Here is a 19300-nt window from a genome sequence, read left to right on the forward strand (position 1 = left end):
CCTGCCTCAACATTTCTCTACCCATCCTGACACACAGCAGGCCAAAACAGACGGAGTCGTTAAGGGTATTTTCTTCGAAGGAACAGCTTCAGCATTTGTCTTAAGTAATGGCCAGAAGGTTATTTGAAAACCACTACACCCAAATGACATGTCAGTGCCATAACAAATGTTCTACCTAACTAAATAAAACTAAGGTGAAGGACAGCTACAGGCCAGTGAGGAAAAGAAAGAGATGTGGAATAAATTACAATGAAGAAATAAATTACCATTAAAGAGAAAATGCTTTACAACTAAACAGATTTGTAACAGAGTGGCAAAGACAAGGTGATGAGGAAAGACAAATTTATCTAAATAGATTAAAAGTCTATATGTATGATGTCAGTCAAGTGCATACTAGAAATTCAGACACTGTGTTACTCTCTTTCCCAGCTATCCAACACGTCAATCATACTTTTGTCTAAAGAAAACAAGTTTTGGCACTGAATTTCTATTATCCCTTATCATAGCCCAAAATCTCATCTACCCCTCAACATGCAGACATTATCTCCTCCAATACCGTTCTAAGTGGCCTATTGCTTAGTCTGGTAACTACCAATTTTCCTGTCTTTCTTTGTTTTACTCGAGTACTTACAAAATGATAAATCAAACTGCGTGTGCAACACACACTGTCTCATTTACCTTCATTGGCCTCACATCGTTTCCAAAATTCCTAAATATGATAAATATGATAAATATGAATCAGTTTCCTGGCGAGCTATACACAAGTTAAGTAGAGATAGAAGACGAACATTATCAGTTTCGAGTCTTGTTGTGCATCCTCTGCATTTCCCAGAACTATTTTGTAATTAAATTATGACTACCCACTTCTCAAATATACCATGAAAATTTAACGATGAAAACAACCAATTTTTGATAAAATAATTTAATTCGATAGATAGTAGATCTTTTGTCCAGCCTCATCGTCAATCTCATGTGTAGGAAGCCTACATGGTTCACTAGACAAACAATCAAACAACTCGTATTAATGAGTTTTACTACAATAAATCAAATACAATACTTAACTTTGGCGACTACACAGATGTGTCCAAGCAAAGTGCGACATACGAAATAATCAGTCTTCGCAGTGACTGCTGATCTCTAACTGACACAAGTAAGTCTGCCTTACCTGCTACCGAAGTGCCTAACGTTGACACTGCTATCTAAGTGGCTAATCTTGAAGATGCTAATGAACTGCGCCACCACCAGTCAATCGCAGCACTTACGTCCTCTTCACATAGAGGCTGCTGATGTTGCGTTGTCGTCCTGGAGAGAGGTTCGATCAGGGACCGATTGGCTGATCTTTTCTCACAGCCGTCTCTTCTCTTTCGTTCCCAACTGACGTGTCGCTGCTGACTTTACGTGATAACGTTCCTTTACCCCCCCCCCCCCCCCCCACCCCCAAAAAAAAAAAAAGCAGACCATCGTATATGGAGTACGACAATGAGGCAGGGAGAGGGGTACCCCGTCATCTGACCTTCGCTCTGGTGGAGACGTCCCCCAGAAAAGGCCCAGAGGAGTACGCGTCCACCTCCTGAGCCCCATAAGATGTAGAAGGTGTCATCCGCTGCGGCATGGATGGGTCCAGCTCTATCGGTAGGACGAGAGGAGGCGGAGGATGTGAAGGCTCCGTCTCCATGAGGTCGTCCTGCGGTGTCGTGGTGACACCCCCTGGCAGCTTAGCAGCTGCTGTGGCCACGCTGCCCTCGGGATCCGTGAATCCGGGGGAAGAGATACAGAAGAATCACCACGCACGTGAGACAGTAGCGAATTTTATTTTGCCGTCAGCGCTGCAGTCCGTCTGGGCCTGAAATGAGATGCACGATGCGGCAAGTCGACGAAGATCTCGCCTCGCACCCACTGTCTGCTGCCACTAAAATCCAAAAGCCTCAAAAACACAACATCATTCGGCGCGAAGTGATAGTTGTGGCCTTCCTTCGGCGCCCGATGCTGAGGAGGGTGGAGCAGTGTCCGACGACGACGGACGTGGAGCAATTCCACCCGCGATGGTCCGTCTCGTGGAAGCGAACGATATGAGGCGAGAAACAGTTGTAACGCTTCATACCTGGTGTGTGTGGTGCAAAGTTGGGCCATCTGCTACTTGAAGGTTCTGACAAAACGTTCCGCTTCGCTGTTTGACTGTGGATGGAGTGGTGCACTAGTTAGATGCTGTATTCCATTGTGTTTACAGAATGTTTCAGATTCATTTGACGTGAACTGAGGGCTGTTGTCCGACACCATGACTCCAGGCAAACTTTCGAGGCAAAAAATAGAGGATAACGCCTGAACTGTCCTATGTGATGTTGTCGAGTTCATTGGGACAGCAAAAGGAAACTTGCTACACGAGTCTACCATAATCAACCAACGAGCGTTCCAAAAAGGTCCCACAAACTCTATGTGCAGACATTTCCACGATGATTGCGACTTAGTCCAAGCAGAGCGGACTGATTTTCTGCACATGCATGACGCTGTGACGTCATCTGTTCTGTTTGGGCATCCATACTTCGACAAGTACAGTGTCCCTGCAACAACTCTTATGTACAAATAATCCCCCAGTGTCCTTGGTGAAGTAACTGCAACACTACTTTTTGCAAAGCTTTGGGGATCAACACATGTGACTGTCCACTGTCATTTTGAACAAGAATTACACCTTGCTGTATAGCTAGGCTATGCTGACGTGACGTGCAAAGTATTGGGGCAGAGTTCTTTAAGCTATGCAATGAGCGAGGGAAAGATGTGCGAATGTATTTTAGAAAAATCTTCAAATCTGAATCAGTTTCCACGGCATGTGAAATTTTCCTATAGTTCAGAGGAAATGATTCAAGCAATTCAGAATCCTGAGCATCGATGTGACAACAATATGCAGTAGAAGCGTCAAAGTCTGTATCAGAGTCCGGAACCGCGCGACTGCTACGATCGAAGGTTCGAATCCTGCCTCGGGTATGGATGTGTGTGATGTCCTTAGGTTAGTTAGGTTTAGGTAGCTCTACGTTCTAGGGGACTGAGGACCTCAGGTGTTAAGTCCCATAGCGCTCAGAGCCATTTGAACCATTTGAATCTGTATCAGAGCCAATCGGACGATGTGAAAGTGCGTCCGCATTACCATGTTGAGCTGTCGGACGATACACAATCTCATACTGGTATTGAGACAACAACAAAGCCCATCTTTGCAATTTTTAGGCAGTTCGTACAGTAACCGACCTCATCGCATGAAACAAAGACTGCAATGGCTTGTGGTCTGTTAATAAGTAGAATTTTCTGCCATACAAATATTGGTGGAATTGAGTGACACCATACACATTAACCAATGCCTCCTTTTCTATTTCCAAATAGTTACACTGAGCTTTGGACAACACTTTTGATGCGAAAGCAATGGGCCTGTCTATCACCAAATCTGTGTGAAAGTACTCCACCGATTCCGTAAGAGGAAGCGTCAGCTTGCAACACAACTGGTTCGTCATAACCAGAGTGAACCATGCATCCATCACTGAGCAATGCATCTCTAAGTATTTGGAAAGCTTCTTGGTACTCATCTGTACGAACAAAAGGGAATGTTCTTGCCACGCAAGTGATGCAGTGGAGCTGCAATTTGTGCAGCATTCGGTGTGAACCGAATATAATGGTTAATTTTGCCTGACTCCAATTCTGTGACATTGCGAGGAACTGGCACGTCACGTGTGGCTAACAAATATGACTGGAGAGGATGTGCATCTTGACTGTTTATGATATGATCAAGATATTGCAATTCAGGTTTAAAAAAAATCATATTTTGTCCAATCTAGACTTAAGTCCGGCATCAGATAACACTCGAAACAAAGCATGCAAATCTGCAATGTATTCTTCAGGTGTACAACCTGCTACGACAATATGGTCCAAATAGTGAACAGTTTGGTTCTTGAACAGTCAGCTGTTCCAAATTTCATTGGAAAATGGTGGGTGCCGAAGCACTGTCAAAAGGCAAACGCAAATACTTAAACAAGCCCAAATGAGTGTTCACAACGCACGTAGTTTGACATTCTTCATCTAGTGGTATTTGAAGATATGTGGTGCGCAAGTCATTTTTTGAAAAGTAGGAACCAGCGCCTAATCTGTCCGTGAGATCCTCTGGGCATGGCGATGGATAATTATCAATCACAGTTTGTAGGTTGACTGTAGACTTGAAATCAACAGAGAGGCAAATGCAACTTGAAGGTCCGGGAAGCAAAACCAGTGGACTTGCCCATTGACTAGCTTTCGTACACCGGCAATAACTCCGCTATTTGTAATTCTTTAAGTTCAACAGCCACCTTGTCTATAATGCAAGGGGAACAGTTGTGGCCCGGCAAAACTTCGGCTGAGCATTGTCTTTCCTGGTAATATGTGCAACAAAACTCTTAGCCTAACCTAAACCTTCAGAAAAGAGTTCAGGGAATTCTTTCAGCCGTCTTTGGCATTGAATGTAGTCGCTGACAACACATTGTTCTGAATTTGAAAGCCAAATAAATCAAACGAATCAAGGCCAAATATGTACTCACAATCACGTGATTGTAGCACAGTGAAAGTTACAGTACGTGTATGCAAATGATACATGCCAGGCAAAGTACGTTTTCTGAGAATGGGAATGTCTTGCCCACTATAAGCCGTCAGGTGTGTGCTAGTTTTAGACAGGCGTGGGGAGCCTAACAGTTCATATGTGTTACAATTCAGCATTGTAACAGAGGTACCTGTGTGCACCTGAAATTTCACACATTTTCCACTAATAAGCAAATGAACAAAAAGTTTGTTGGACTGGCGTAGCACTGAAAAACTGCTTGTTTGCTAGTTTTGCTAATGCCTGCAGCAGGCTTTGAGTACACTGCATTGATTACATTGACCTTGTGACTAGATTTTTGTGAGTGAGGAGAATTCTTACATTTGTTCCGTTGCAAACATACGCATTGTAAGTGACCTTTCTTGCCACAAGCGTAACACTGTGCTCGTCTGGATGGGCAGTCTTGGAGTTTGTGCCACGAATATCACCGAGGGCGCGACTTGATTCTATTCGCCTGTTCAGACAACTGGCGCGCGCGTGCTGTTGCTGCACACGGGCCGGTCGTGAGTAAGGGACGGCTCGAGCCGACAAACTTGTTGCTGCTCAAATTTATCGGCCGCTACGGCACACGAATCGTACTGACCTAGAATTTACAGTACATACCGGAATGATGGATCTGACTGTTTCAAAATCGGTTCTCTGAGTTTGACATCAGTAACATTGTACACGATCGCATCACACAACATAACATCTGAATATAAAGAAAATGACTCTGAGCAGTATGGGACTTAACTCGATGGTCATCAGTCCCCTAGAACTTAGAACTACGTAAACCTAACTAACCTAAGGACAGCACACAACATCCAGCCATCACTGAATATAAAGAACCTCAAGCACATTTGAATTTGCATTTCCTCGTCATACCCTGCAAATCTGTTACCCACTTGCGATAAGTTTGTTCTGACCGTTTCTTGCAATAAACAAATTGGTACCTAGCTGCCAACACATTCATTTGTTGGTTATAATAGTTAGTTAGAAAATCTACCACCTAATCATAGGAAAATTCACTCACTGTGTCGTTAGGGAACAATTTTTGAATGAGGCAAAAGGCTGCACTCTCTGTCGTTGACGAAAAGTAATGTAGTGTCACAGTAGCAGACACTTTGAGAGCAATGATGTGGGCTTCATACGGTTGCAACCGTTCGAGCCAGTCCTCTTCTTTTTTGTTAAACTGATGTAAATGCGGTATGGCACTCGGAGCTACAGTTATTGCATGTTGTGCTGTATACGTTTGGTTTGCGAGTAACAGATGAACCGTATTGAGAAGAGCTGCAGTCTGCTGCGTCTGAAAGTGAAACACCTGTGTCAGCTGGGTTGCATCTGTCGCTTGCAAACGAGGCTCCTGAGCAGGGGGTGGGAGAAGTGGGTTGCTCATTGTGGAATAGGCAAATGCAATAAATAGACATTGCAAGCAATAAAAATAAGCACACAAGTAAAGAAAATATGTGCAACGCCAACTTGAGAATTCTGAATAGCAAAAACACTATAAGACACTGATAACACGTGTAAACACACACCTGCTAAGAAAAGACAAGGTAGAATTAAGGTGCCAGGAAACACCAAAGCCCACGACAAAACAAAATTGTGGCAGCTAGCAAAACGCGAACAGGTTGTCATGTTGGTTTTCGTTCACCTCGATGACAGTCTTCTGTCCAGCCTCATCGTCAATCTTTTTGTGTCTAGGAAGCCTGCATACTCGGTTCACTAGGCAAACACAATAATCAGTCTTTGCACTGACTGCTGATCTCTAACTGACACAAGTCCGTGCTGAACAGCTATCAAAGTGCCTAACGTTGACGCTGCTATTGAAGCGGCTAACCTTGAAGCTGCTACTGAACTGGGCTATCATCAGTCGGTCGCGACGACACTTACGTCCTCTTCACACAGGGGCTGCTGCTGCCGCGTTGTCGTCCTGGAGGGAGGTCCTGTCAGCACACAGCTCGCTGATCTTTTCCCAGAGCCATCTCTTCTCTTTAGTTTCCGACCGGCATGTCGGCGCTGACTTTACGCCATAACAATAAACCTACTCACCAAGCGGCGGCAGAACACACACATAAAAGAAGGTTGTAATTAGGCAAGCTTTTGGGCCAGTAGCTCCTCGTTCAGGCAGAAGGGTTGAAGTGGGAGGAAGAGGGATGAAGGAAGAGGACTGGAGAGGTCTAGGAAAAGAGGTGCATTCTGGGAAAGTCACCCAGAACTGTGGGTCACTGGAGGCTTACTGCATGGGATGAGAAGGAAACACTGATTGTTGGGAACTGCAACGAACTAGATTTGAAAACCTGAGGGCTTAAAGGTGGAAGACAGGGTAATATTAAAGACAGAGATTACTGTTTAAGCGTCTCGCATGTTTTAGTAACACTGAAATACCAAGTGGATTGTACATAAGAGGGGTGGCAGGGGGTGGTGAAAAATAAAAGAGTAAGACAATGAAAGATGTAGAAAACTAAAACAGAATGAAGAAACGAACAGTTACTTTGAAGAGAAGCTGAGACGGAAGAAATTAACGTAATTTAAGGCCAGAAGGGTGGCGAGAACCAAGGACACATTGTAGTACTAGTTCTCACCTGCGGAGTTCCGAAAACTGGTGTCTGGGGGAAGGACCCAGATGGCGCGTTTAGTGAAACAAGCACCAAGCTCACAATTGTCATGTGGTAGAACATGCCCTGCAACAGGTTATTGCGTGTTGCCAGTATACATCATCTGCTTATGCCCACTCACTCTAATTGATAATTTGATGGTAGTCATGCCAATGTAAAAGGCCAAACAGTGTTTACATAACAGCTGACATATGACATGTCATTTCACAGGTGGCTCTGCCTTTGATAGTAAATGTTTTGCCACTTAAGTGCCACTACAGGTGGTTGTAGGAGGGTGCATAGGGCAAGTAATGTAGCGGGTATGGTCACAGGGGTATTAGCCATAGGGTAGCGAAATGAGTGCAGAAGGAGCGTAGGATCTGACAAGAATACTGCGGAGATTGGGAGGGTGACGGAAAGCTATTCTAGGTGTGGTGGGCAAAATTTCAGAAAAACTGTATCTCATTTCAGGGCATGATTTTAGGAAGTCATAGACCTGCCGAAGTAGCTGATTAATAGAGTCCACAACAGGATAATACTGAGTCACCAGTGGTGTACTCTGAGGTTGTTTTTTGGATGGATCAGCAGTACCAGGATTGGATGCGATGGCCCAGGAAACCTGCTACTGAAATAGCCTAGTAGGGTAATTATGCACAGTGAAGGCTGAAGTGGGAATGGCGGTGTATTGCTGTAGAAAGTCTGCCTCCAAACAAATACGTTTGCCTCGAATGCCGAGGCTGTATCAGACGTGACATGGACGTATGGCAACTGTGAAATGTAAATACAGTTGTTTGTTGATAGATTTAATGTGAATGGAAGTGAATAGCTGGCCTTCTGAAAGGACGAGATCTACATCAATGGAAGTGACATGGGACTGGGAATACGACAATGTGAATTTTAACTAAGAGAAAGTATTCAGAGATTCCAAGAATTTTACCAGGTCACCGTGAGTCTACATGGTAAAGATGTTATCAATGTATGTAACTCAAATCACAGGGTGAATACATGGATCCCAGGAAAGCCCCCACCAAACGACCCATGAAAAGGCTGGCACAGGAAGGAGCCATCCTGGTTCCCATGGCTGCACTCCTGATCTGTCTGTATGTCTGCCCCTGGAAGGTGAAGTAGTTGTTGGTAAGTATAATGTTGATTAAGGTTAGTAGTAGGGTGTCATAGGTTTGGAATAAGATGGATGCTGACTGACGAAATGTTCAGCAACAGTCTCGCGTCCGTCGGCCGTCGTAATTTAATATATTATTATTATTATTTTGATTGTTGCCGACTTACGTGGTGGGCCTTAATAAAAATGATATTTCTTTCAATTTTGATTTACGGTTAAATGCTTTTGTGAAGTTCTCGTTTTTAACAATATTAATCTTAAATGATTTGTTACGTTAATGAATGTTAGATTCGCTGAATCTTAAAACATGAGCATACAAGTTGAACATTGGAATAAACTTTTCATATTAATTTCATCGGCTAGTCCACTTTAAAGCAAAAGATCTTTAGTTATTAATTACAATTGCGGCCCACACACGCGCGAGAGTATTTTTTCTTACCTCCGTTAACCATTGCCTCGTAGTCGGAGTCCTGGCTCTGGCTGTCGGCTATGGTACTGAAAATAATAATCTTAAAGCTACGTATTTCTGCAACTTCGTGCGGCTGTGGAAAAAAATTAATATTATGTTAATAGCGGGCGAGTTTTTCGCTTCCGCTAATTTTTCATAAGTTAATATCACCACGTAATGGTGTCGTTGGCTGCATCGGCCGCTGCGATTGTTGATATGTAAATTACTTGAATGCAGGTTAATTCAAGGAAGGCGGACATGAAATCGGGATCACCTCTTACAAATTAAAAGTGCACAATAATATTAAATCAATATATTATCTGCTTAACTCATACAAATATGCTTACATTTACCAGCACTCGCAAGTTGTCCGTCTACACACAACCAAGACAAGAGAAGAAGTGAAGACGACTAAAAAATTAACAAAAGAGCGTATCTTGTCGTCTCTTTCGATCATTTTGTTATATTTCCTTGGACTCGAAACTTACACAGAGAAATTATTATTTTACGGGCACATTATAAAAAAATCTGTATCATTCAGGTTTTAAATGTCTCTTCTTTATAAATACTGTTTTTAAGTGTTTTATTATTACCTCACTGGGGACGCTATATTGCCCCCCGAAATGTTTATGTCATAAAAAAATGTTCGTGTTTTTTGACATAAATATTTCCTATTTCATGTCCACAGTGTCCACACGCAGATTTTTCTTTCACATTCTACATATGTCACATCGTACGTTTAAACCGTTGTAATTACTGAGGTTTGTTGCACACAAGGTGTAATACAGATGAAGTTATTTACATAACAATATACTATACAATTGGTTACGTATACAGTCATGTACAAAAGAAAAGGACATAGAATACAATTAGCTTCATTTTGGCTGCTTCTTTTTAGGGTTGCAACTTTTGCGGTGTTCAAAGGTATACAATCACTAGTTAGTCTGTAATACTTGAAGTCCCAGGGGCGTCAACTGTTCGCTCCCCATTTGGCGCGGCCGTAGGGAAACCCTGGGGAAAACCTCGGCGGAGCTACAGACTAACTGCTTTGGTTACTTTCACTTAATTGTTTCTGCGATGTCATTGGGGTACAGGATGTGCATACATTACAAATAATTTTTTGTTGCACTATGCAAAAAATGAGGTCATTATAACAATATATCGCCGTTATTAAATCAGGATGGCCAGACGCGGGACTGAACTGTCCTCCTCCGAAATGCGAGTCCAGAGTGATAACCACTGGGCCACCTCACTCGGTGAAACTGAGATCTGGAACTAAAAATTAAATGGCCTTCAGCATATTGCTATGACGAATGAAAAGTAAAACGGAGTCGACAGCCTGTGCATCGTTCACTAAAATGGCCGATAACTCAGACGGCAAACACAAACAAGAACATAAGCAGTTAAATAGAGCATTCCATCAGGAAAAGGCGGACAGTCAAAAGTTGGGCACAATGAACACAAAGTGGCGGAGGAGCACCACTTAACAAATGGCAATGGCTAAAGAGACAGTGCCCAATACGCAACCTAGTTGAAGCAGTCTCCTCACGGCGAAAAGGCCAAGAGGAGGTCATCCGAGCTGCTGGGAGAGGCTTTATAACCCAGAGCTTGTTCCCAAGAAGGGAGGACCAGTGGTGAGCCAAAGTGACACCACCTGCTGACAGACAACAACACAGAGATCATTAGAAGCGCTGCTGTAAATAGTGAACAGTGTACCAGAATCCGATAATGGAAAACGTCAGTGTCAATGATGAAGGCACACCCGACACCATGACCAGTCTGAGATCCATCAGTGTACACAAATGTACTACTGCGAAGTTTCATGTGAATATCGTGAAACTAAAGGTGGTAGAGTGAGGCTGGAGTAGTGTCCTTAGGAAGCGAATGAAGGCCAAGGTGAACATGGGCCACTGCACGAAGCCAAAGGTTCACACCCTATGGGTAAATTTCAGGGAACGTGAACTTAAGCTCCCGGAGCAAGAGCCAAAAATGAACTCCTGGAGGTAACAGAGAAGAGGGATGTACCCCATACTGGTGATCAAAGCAATCATCGAAGAAGGAGGTATAGGATGGGTGGCCACTCATGGCAGACAAATGGCACACATATCTGCTGAGGAGAAAGTCACGGAGGTAGGACAGCAGTAGTTCGGAAGCTTCTACATACGGACTCTCATCCGGGCTAGTGTAAAAGGTGCCAGTGGCCAGCCATATGCCACAATGGTGGATAGTACTGAGACAGTGTATCAGGGACCTCTAGTTTCGAACAGTCAAGGTACCGGTACAAATGGAGGAAGGTGATTTGATCTGCTGTCCAGGAAGTACCACTGAGGACACTTAGGAAATTGAGGGACTAAATACAGTGGGCTGCCATGTAAGACACCTACATCTACATCTACATTTATACTCCGCAGGCCACCCAACGGTGTGTGGCGGAGGGCACTTTACGTGCCACTGTCATTACCTCCCTTTCCTGTTCCAGTCGCGTATGGTTTGCGAAAGAACGACTGCCGGAAAGTCTCTGTGCGCACTCGAATCTCTCTAATTTTACTTTCGTGATCTCCTCGGGAGGTATAAGTAGGGGGAGCAATATATTCGATACCTCATCCAGAAACGCACCCTCTCAAAACCTGGAGAGCAAGCTACACAACGATGCAGTGCGCCTCTCTTACAGAGTCTGCCACTTGAGTTTGCTAAACATCTGCGTAACGCTATCTCGCTTACCAAATAACCCTGTGACGAAACGCGCCGCTCTTCTTTGGATCTTCTCTATCTCCTCTGTCAACCCGACCTGGTACGGATCCCACACTGATGAGCAATACTCAAGTATAGGTCGAACGAATGTTTTGTAAGCCACCTCCTTTGTTGATTGACTACATTTTCTAAGGACTCTCCCAATGAATCTCAACCTGGTACCCGCCTTACCAACAATTAATTTCATATGATCATTCCACTTCAGATCGTTCCGCACGCATACTCCCAGATATTTTACAGAAGTAACTGCTACCAGTGCTTGTTCCGCTATCATATAATAATACAGTAAAGGATCCTTCTTTCTATGTATTCGCAATAAATTACATTTGTCTATGTTAAGGGTCAGTTGCCACTCCCTGCACCAAGTGCCTATCCGCTGCAGATCTTCCTGCATTTCGCTGCAATTTTCTAATGCTGCAACTTCTCTGTATACTACAGCATCATCCGCGAAAAGCCGCATGGAACTTCCGACACTATCTACTAGGTCATTTATATATATTGTGAAAAGCAATGGCCCCATAACACTCCCCTGTGGCACGCCAGAGGTTACTTTAACATCTGTAGATGTCTCTCCATTGAGGAGGAGGAGATTAGTGTTTAACGTCCCGTCGACAACGAGGTCATTAGAGACGGAGCACAAGCTCGGGTGAGGGAAGGATGGGGAAGGAAATCGGCCGTGCCCTTTCAAAGGAACCATACCGGCATTTGCCTGAAGCGATTTAGGGAAATCACGGAAAACCTAAATCAGGATGGCCGGAGACGGGATTGAACCGTCGTCCTCCCGAATGCGAGTCCAGTGTGCTAACCACTGCGCCACCTCGCTCGGTCTCCATTGATAACAACATGCTGTGTTCTGTTCGCTAAAAACTCTTCAATCCAGCCACACAGCTGGTCTGATATTCCGTAGGCTCTTACTTTATCAGGCGGCAGCGCGGAACTGTATCGAACGCCTTCCGGAAGTCAAGGAAAATGGCATCTACCTGGGAGCCTGTATCTAATATTTTCTGGGTCTCATGAACAAATAAAGCGAGTTGGCTCTCACACGATCGCTGTTTTCGGAACCCATGTTGATTCCTACGGAGTAGATTCTCGGTTTCCAGAAATGACATGATGTTGTTGTTGTTGTGGTCTTCAGTCCTGAGACTGGTTTGATGCAGCTCTTCATGCTTCTCTATCCTGTGCAAGCTTCTTCATCTCCCAGTACCTACTGCAGCCTACAACCTTCTGAATCTGCTTAGTGTATTCATCTCTTGGTTTCCCTCTACGATTTTTACCCTCGGCACTGCCCTCCAATACTAAATTGGTGATCCGTTGATGCCTCAGAACATGTCCTACCAACCGATCCCTTCTTCTAGTCAAGTTGTGCCACAAACTCCTCTTCTCTGCAATTCTATTCAATACCTCCTCATTAGTTATGTGATCTACCCATCCAGTCTTCAGCATTCTTCCTTAGCACTACATTTCAAAAGCTTCTATTCTCTTCTTGTTTAAACTATTTATCGTCCACGTTTCGCTTCCATACATGACAACACTCCATACAAATACTTTCAGAAACGACTTTCTGACACTTAAATCAATACTCGATGTTAACAAATTTCTCTTCTTCAGAAACGCTTTCCTTGCCATTGACAGTCTACACTTTATATCCTCTCTACTTCGACCATCATCAGTTATTTTGCTCCCCAAATAGCAAAACTCATTTACTACTTTAAGTCTCTCATTTCCTAATCTAATTCCCTCAGCATCACCCGACTTAATTCGACTACATTCCATTATCCTCGTTTTGCTTTTGTTGATGTTCATCTTATACCCTCCTTTCAAGACACTGTCCATTCCGTTCAACTGCTCTTCCAAGTCCTTTGCTGTTTCTGACTGAATTACAATGTCTTCGGCGAACCTCAAAGTTTTTATTTCTTCTCCATGGATTTTAATACCTACTCCGAACTTTTCTTTTGTTTCCTTTACTGCTTGCTCAATATACAGATTGAACAGCATCTGGGAGAGGCTACAACCATGTCTCACTCCCTTCCCAACCACTGCTTCCCTTTCATATCCCTCGACTCTTATAACTGCCATCTGATTTCTGTACAAATTGTAAATAGCCTTTCGCTTCCTGTATTTTATCCCTGCCACCTTCAGAATTTGGAAGAGAGTCTTCCAGTCAACATTGTCAAAAGCTTTCTCTAAGTCTACAAGTGCTAGAAACGTAGGTTTGCCTTTCCTTAATCATTTTTCTAAGATAAGTCGTAGGGTCAGTATTGCCTCGCGTGTTCCAACAGTTCTACGGAATCCAAACTGATCTTCCCCAAGGTCGGCTTATCCCACAAATCACTTCCTCATCGCGACTGCTTTGAGCTCTAGCATTTCTTCCTGGTCCGTTTTGACCTTCCCTCCCCCCCCCCCCCCCTTCGAGGTCAGCATTACATCGCAGATGTAAATGACATGATACACGAGCAAAAAACATGTTCTAAAATTCTGCAACAGATCGATGTCAGGGATATAGGCCTATAGTTTTGCGCAACGTGGGAGGACCAAGAGAGTTTCCTACCGAGCATGAGCCCCAGAAATTTTGTTGTTTCAACGAACGGAAGAGCAACAGGCCCAAGATGTATGAGCTGTGTATGCAGTTTGCCATCGTAAAATGATGGTTAAAAAACAGAGAGCATGTCTCCACATGTGAATTGCATCTTTGCATGCCTCAGTCCACCAAGGAACCGGGACACGGCGTGATAAAGAAGAAGTGCGAGGAGTGGAAAGTCCTGCGGTATTAAAGATAGCGTTTGTCAGATATTCTACCTGGTCATCACAACTGGGGAAATGTTGTTCATTGAAGGTCACCAGAGAGGAGTCAAGCCTCCATTCGGCCCCAGTAAGCTGTCATTTGAGTGTGCGCGCAGGTAGGATAGGACTCAGCAAACAGATAGCACATGGGAAATGGTCGCAGGTCAGAGAGAATGGACTTAAGGCTATGGGCAAGCTGGGCAGTGCAGAAGGATAGGTCCAAATAGAACTAGGTGTGAGTGGTGTCTGAGCGGAATGTAGGTGCTCCTGTGTTAAGGCAGAAGAGGTTAAATTGATTAAGAAGGTCAGTCAAGAGGGCGCCTCTCGGACAAGTTCTGGGAGAACCCCAAAGGTGATGTGCATTAAAGTCACCGAGTAGCAGAAGGGGTGAGGTAGGTGCCCAGTAACCTGGAGGAAGTTTGCCCTGATGACATCGTATGATGGAGGGATGTAAGTTGCATAAAGGGGAAAGGTCAAGTGAGGAAGGGAAAGGGAAATTGCAACAGCTTCAAGACAGGTAGTCACAGAGATGCATTGATTGTGGACGTCACCCCATATGAGCAGCATGACTCCCTCTGAGATGTAATGCTGACCTCAAAGGGGGGGGGGCATGGGGGGCAGGAGGGGGAAGGTCGAAACGGACCAGGAAGAAATGCAAGAGCTCAAAGCAGTCACGATGAGGAAGTGATTTTGTTTCTTGAAGGCAGAGAACAAGTTTACACTGCAATTCTAAGAGCAGCCATAAATCATCTTTTCTGGACTGAAGGCCACAAACATTCCACTGGAGGAGAGTCATGATGAGGAAAAAATGAAGGGGTGTCATCTCAGCGATTACGGAGTCTCAGCCTTTGAAGACTCGCTGCTACAGGGCGCGGAAGCAGGAGGACCCTGCTCCAGAGGTCTACAGAAGTGCTGGCGTTCTTCTGCTGTCGACCTGTGGAGTCCAGGGCAGAAAAATTGTTGGTGGTCCACACCGGTCGACTGGATGAGGGTATCACATGGCGACACCATCTAAGAGGATCTTCGAGTCAGTGAAGGAGCAGACCATTTGCCTTTGAAAGTTACTTAGTTTGACTTCTTTGAGCTTTTCCGGTTAGCAGAGGAAGACTAGCGTTGGTTGGCTGGAGGGACATAGGAAGTCTTCACGGCAGTATTCCATCTGTCCTTTCTGACATGCCAGTTGTGTAACTTGTGACTTCCCCCCATGATGTGAGAGTTTGGTGACGTGTCGCATAGCTGGCGGAGGAGATGGGGACACAACTATAATGCTGGGCGATTTCACAAGCGCAGTGCTAAATTTGAGGTCGGATGTCGGCGTGACCATGTCCTTTGTGGAGCGAGATGTAACAAGAACAGTACTGTAGGTGCCAGATGGTAGAAGACAGGGTTTCCGACTAGCCAAAAACTTGCGAGCAACGGGGTAAGGCACTTTTTTCTTCACCCAGATCTCCTGGACAGCTCGCTCATCAAGATACATGGGACAACTGCAGGAGGTGGTGGCACGGTCACCATTCCAGTTGATGCAGCGCGGAGGAGGAGGCACACAATCGTCCTCATGAGCATCCAGAGCACAGGTTACATATGAGGCTCGGTGTTGACAGTATTCTCAAGTGTGGTTGTAACAATGACACTAGTAGCAGTGCATCAGGTTCGGAATATGTGGTCTGACTGTGATAACTTTATAACCTGCTTTGATCTTTGATGGAAGAACCACTCTATCAAAAGCAAGAAAGAGAGTGCGTGTGGGTCCTAAGGAGGCATCTATGTTTCTCATCGCCCGATTGGCAGCAATGACACCCTGATCAGAGAGGTACGTTTGGATCTGGTCAGACCATCAAGCAGCCTAGTGTAAATAACAACAGAAAGAATTCAGCATTCGTTGGACTGTGACACAAACAGAATAGCCATGGAATAGCGAAGCTGCAAGCAGTTGTTGTGATTAAGAGTGAGAAGTAGTATCCAGAAGCAAAGTGCCACTGCGTAAATGAGAGCAGGATTTCGTAGGCCAGAAATTGCATCATCGCCTTTCTGAATAATAAACGGGTTTAGCGTCGCAATGGACTGACGTCTTCAGTACATGAAACCACGAAAACCTTGGTGCAACTGGGAGTGTCTTTGAATTGTTAGCCTTATTCTGTTTGAGTTTCGTAGTCGCTGGCTATAAAGATGATTGGCTCATTGCAAGAAAATTCCCCTTGATTGCCAGCTTATCCTACCAACTGGGGGCTCCCTTCAAAAGGGGGTGTCCCCACCTTAGGTGATCATTCACACCTCAGGTCACACTTCCCGAACACCGACAGAAGGACCAACTGGCAATTTGGGAAGATAGCAGCTCAGGAAATCATCCCTCCCTGAGGCTGGCCTGTACCAGGGGCTATGTGCAAACCCAACCTGTCGACCTGGGCCTGGGAATTATGCGTTACCCAGTCACCTGTTACACATCAGATGTGCCTTCAGGAGTGCAGAGAGAGAAAGGAAAAGAGGAACCTCAAACGCCAAAGCAGAGGAAGGATAGGAGAAGGTGAAGAAAGAAAGAAAAAAGGAACAGTGGAGAGTATTCTGATACTGACTACCAAAAATGCAGAATACATTTCGAAAAACAATCCAGACATGTCCCCCAAGGGAGGGAAAAAAGAACAGTAAGAGGATAGACATGCACATGGAACGGAAAAGATGCTGCAAAGGCTGGGGCCCCATGGCAGCCAAGCATGGACCTGCCAAAGAGCGGCAAGCCCACTGGGGGCGGGGGGGGGGGGGGGGGGGCACTGTACTGTTGTCACTGGTTCTTGTGATTGTGGATTATTCTTAGTCTGAGCTGGCCAAGCTCATTTTGTAGGAGAGGAGTGGTGGTTGATGGTGTGGCTGTTTATGGAGCTGCAGAGGGACAGGGGGGGGGGGGGACGACAACACTGTTCAGGTAGTCTAGGAGAAGGTGGGATTGCTTTTTGAGGTGAAGTCTGGCATGTTGTTGCAGTTTGAAGCTGGCTTGGTGGATGATACCATAGGAAACACGAGAGGCAGATAAATGCAGGATTTTGTAGAAGTCTGGTGGAGTGGAAACTGGTTGATGCATATAGGTCACAGATTAGATGAGTAAGAGCAAAAGATAGCTGTATTTGAAACTGTAAATCAGAAGGATTAGGTCCAGAAACAGGGACTTTCAATGTTAAGCCTTTTGGAGTAACTCCAATGGACAAGCAGGTTTGACGAAACAAAATGTAGGAACTTAATTTTGATAGTGCAAATGCATTTTTTCGAAAAGAACATATGTAATATGAGATGGGATTCATCATGGCATGAGGGGACAGTTTGGAGAGCCAGAAATCGTGGGAGTGACAAATAATAATCTCATCTGATGTAGTCCCCAACAATCAATCTTTCCTTCTCATCACATGTAGTAAGTCTCCCCGACCTGTGGTTCTGGGTGACGTTCCCAAAATCTACCTCTTTTCTTAGACCTCTCCAAGCCATTTCCTTCTCCTTCAACCCTTCTGCCTGAAGAAGGAGCCACTGGTTCCGAAAGCTTGCCTGGTTACAACCTTCTTTTCTGTGTGTGTTCTGCCGCCACTTGGTGAGTACAATTTTTATCTATACAACTAAATTATTTTGTCAAAATTGATAGTTTTTGTTGTATTAGCCCATGTGGCCATCATTCCTTCTTATGTAACCTTCTAGTCACCCATTGTTGTCGTTTGTCTCGCTCAAACTTTCATCTGTTTGACATTATGCGCTAATCGGTTTGTTTATTTGTCTGTTTCACCAACATTAATCAACACTTTGTTTCTACATCTTTGCTAGTAGGCCCTACTGATTTCCGTTTTTGCGTATAACAATTTACGGTTCATTACATTGCATGGCCTTCTCCAGATCGTCTTTCGCCGATTTATTCGGAAATTCGACAGCTATTTTCTTTCCCAGCCCTTCACTTACAGTATCTTGTTTATACATAGTTCTTTCACGTTTTATGCAATTGTTTTTTCGGCAAACCGCATTGATCAACATTTATTGCCATCTTTTACGTCACTTTCATTCCCAAGCTCAATAGTTTACATTTTCTCCTATGACTTTCTTCCTCTGTTTACCTACTTTCTAAAATTTTGTCTGCTTTCACGACTTTCTCAATCGGTTTTTTCCCTTCTTTCTTTTCCAGTCATTTCTTTTCGTATCATATATATATCGCACGCTCATTATCTGTTATTAACTATTATCCGTTCTCTCGATTTTCGTACGAATTTTTCTGATTTTTCTGAATTTTTTCCTTGCTTTTCTTCCGTTTTTCTATCTTTTCCACCCATATTATATACTTATATATTATATAATAATAATAATAATAATAATTATTATTATTATTATTATTTCTCTTTCCTTTCTCAGACGTTATATCTGGTTAAAAATGGAAAGTGACGCGGACCTTGATCAAGCGTGACTTCCTTTTAACTGTACGGTATATGTAACATTGCATTTAGGAATTTTCGGGTAATTGAACATGTATCAATAATTACAGATTTCTTTAGTTGTATGTATATGTTTGGATGTAACTGTATTGTGTTGATGTACTGGTGGATACTGTGTGGTATGACTCCTGCAGTTGATAGTATAATTGGTATAATGTCAACTTTATCCTGATGCCACATGTCCTTGACTTCCTCAGCCAGTTGGATGTATTTTTCAATTTTTTTCTCCTGTTTTCTTCTGTATATTTGTTTTATTGGGTATGGATATTTCGATTAGTTGTGTTAATTTCTTCTTTCTATTGGTGAGTATGATGTCAGGTTTGTTATGTGGTGTTGTTTTATCTGTTATAACGGTTCTGTTCCAGTATAATTTGTATTCATCATTCTCCAGTACATTTTGTGGTGCATACTTGTATGTGGGAACATGTTGTTTTATAAGTTTATGTTGTAAGCCAAGCTGTTGATGTATTATTTTTGCTACATTGTCATGTCTTCTGGGGCATTCTGTATTTGCTAGTATTGTACCTCCGCTTGTGTTGTGATCTACTGTTTCTATTTGTTGTT

Source organism: Schistocerca americana, chromosome 7 (assembly GCF_021461395.2).
Source record: "Schistocerca americana isolate TAMUIC-IGC-003095 chromosome 7, iqSchAmer2.1, whole genome shotgun sequence".
Taxonomy (NCBI): domain Eukaryota; kingdom Metazoa; phylum Arthropoda; class Insecta; order Orthoptera; family Acrididae; genus Schistocerca; species Schistocerca americana.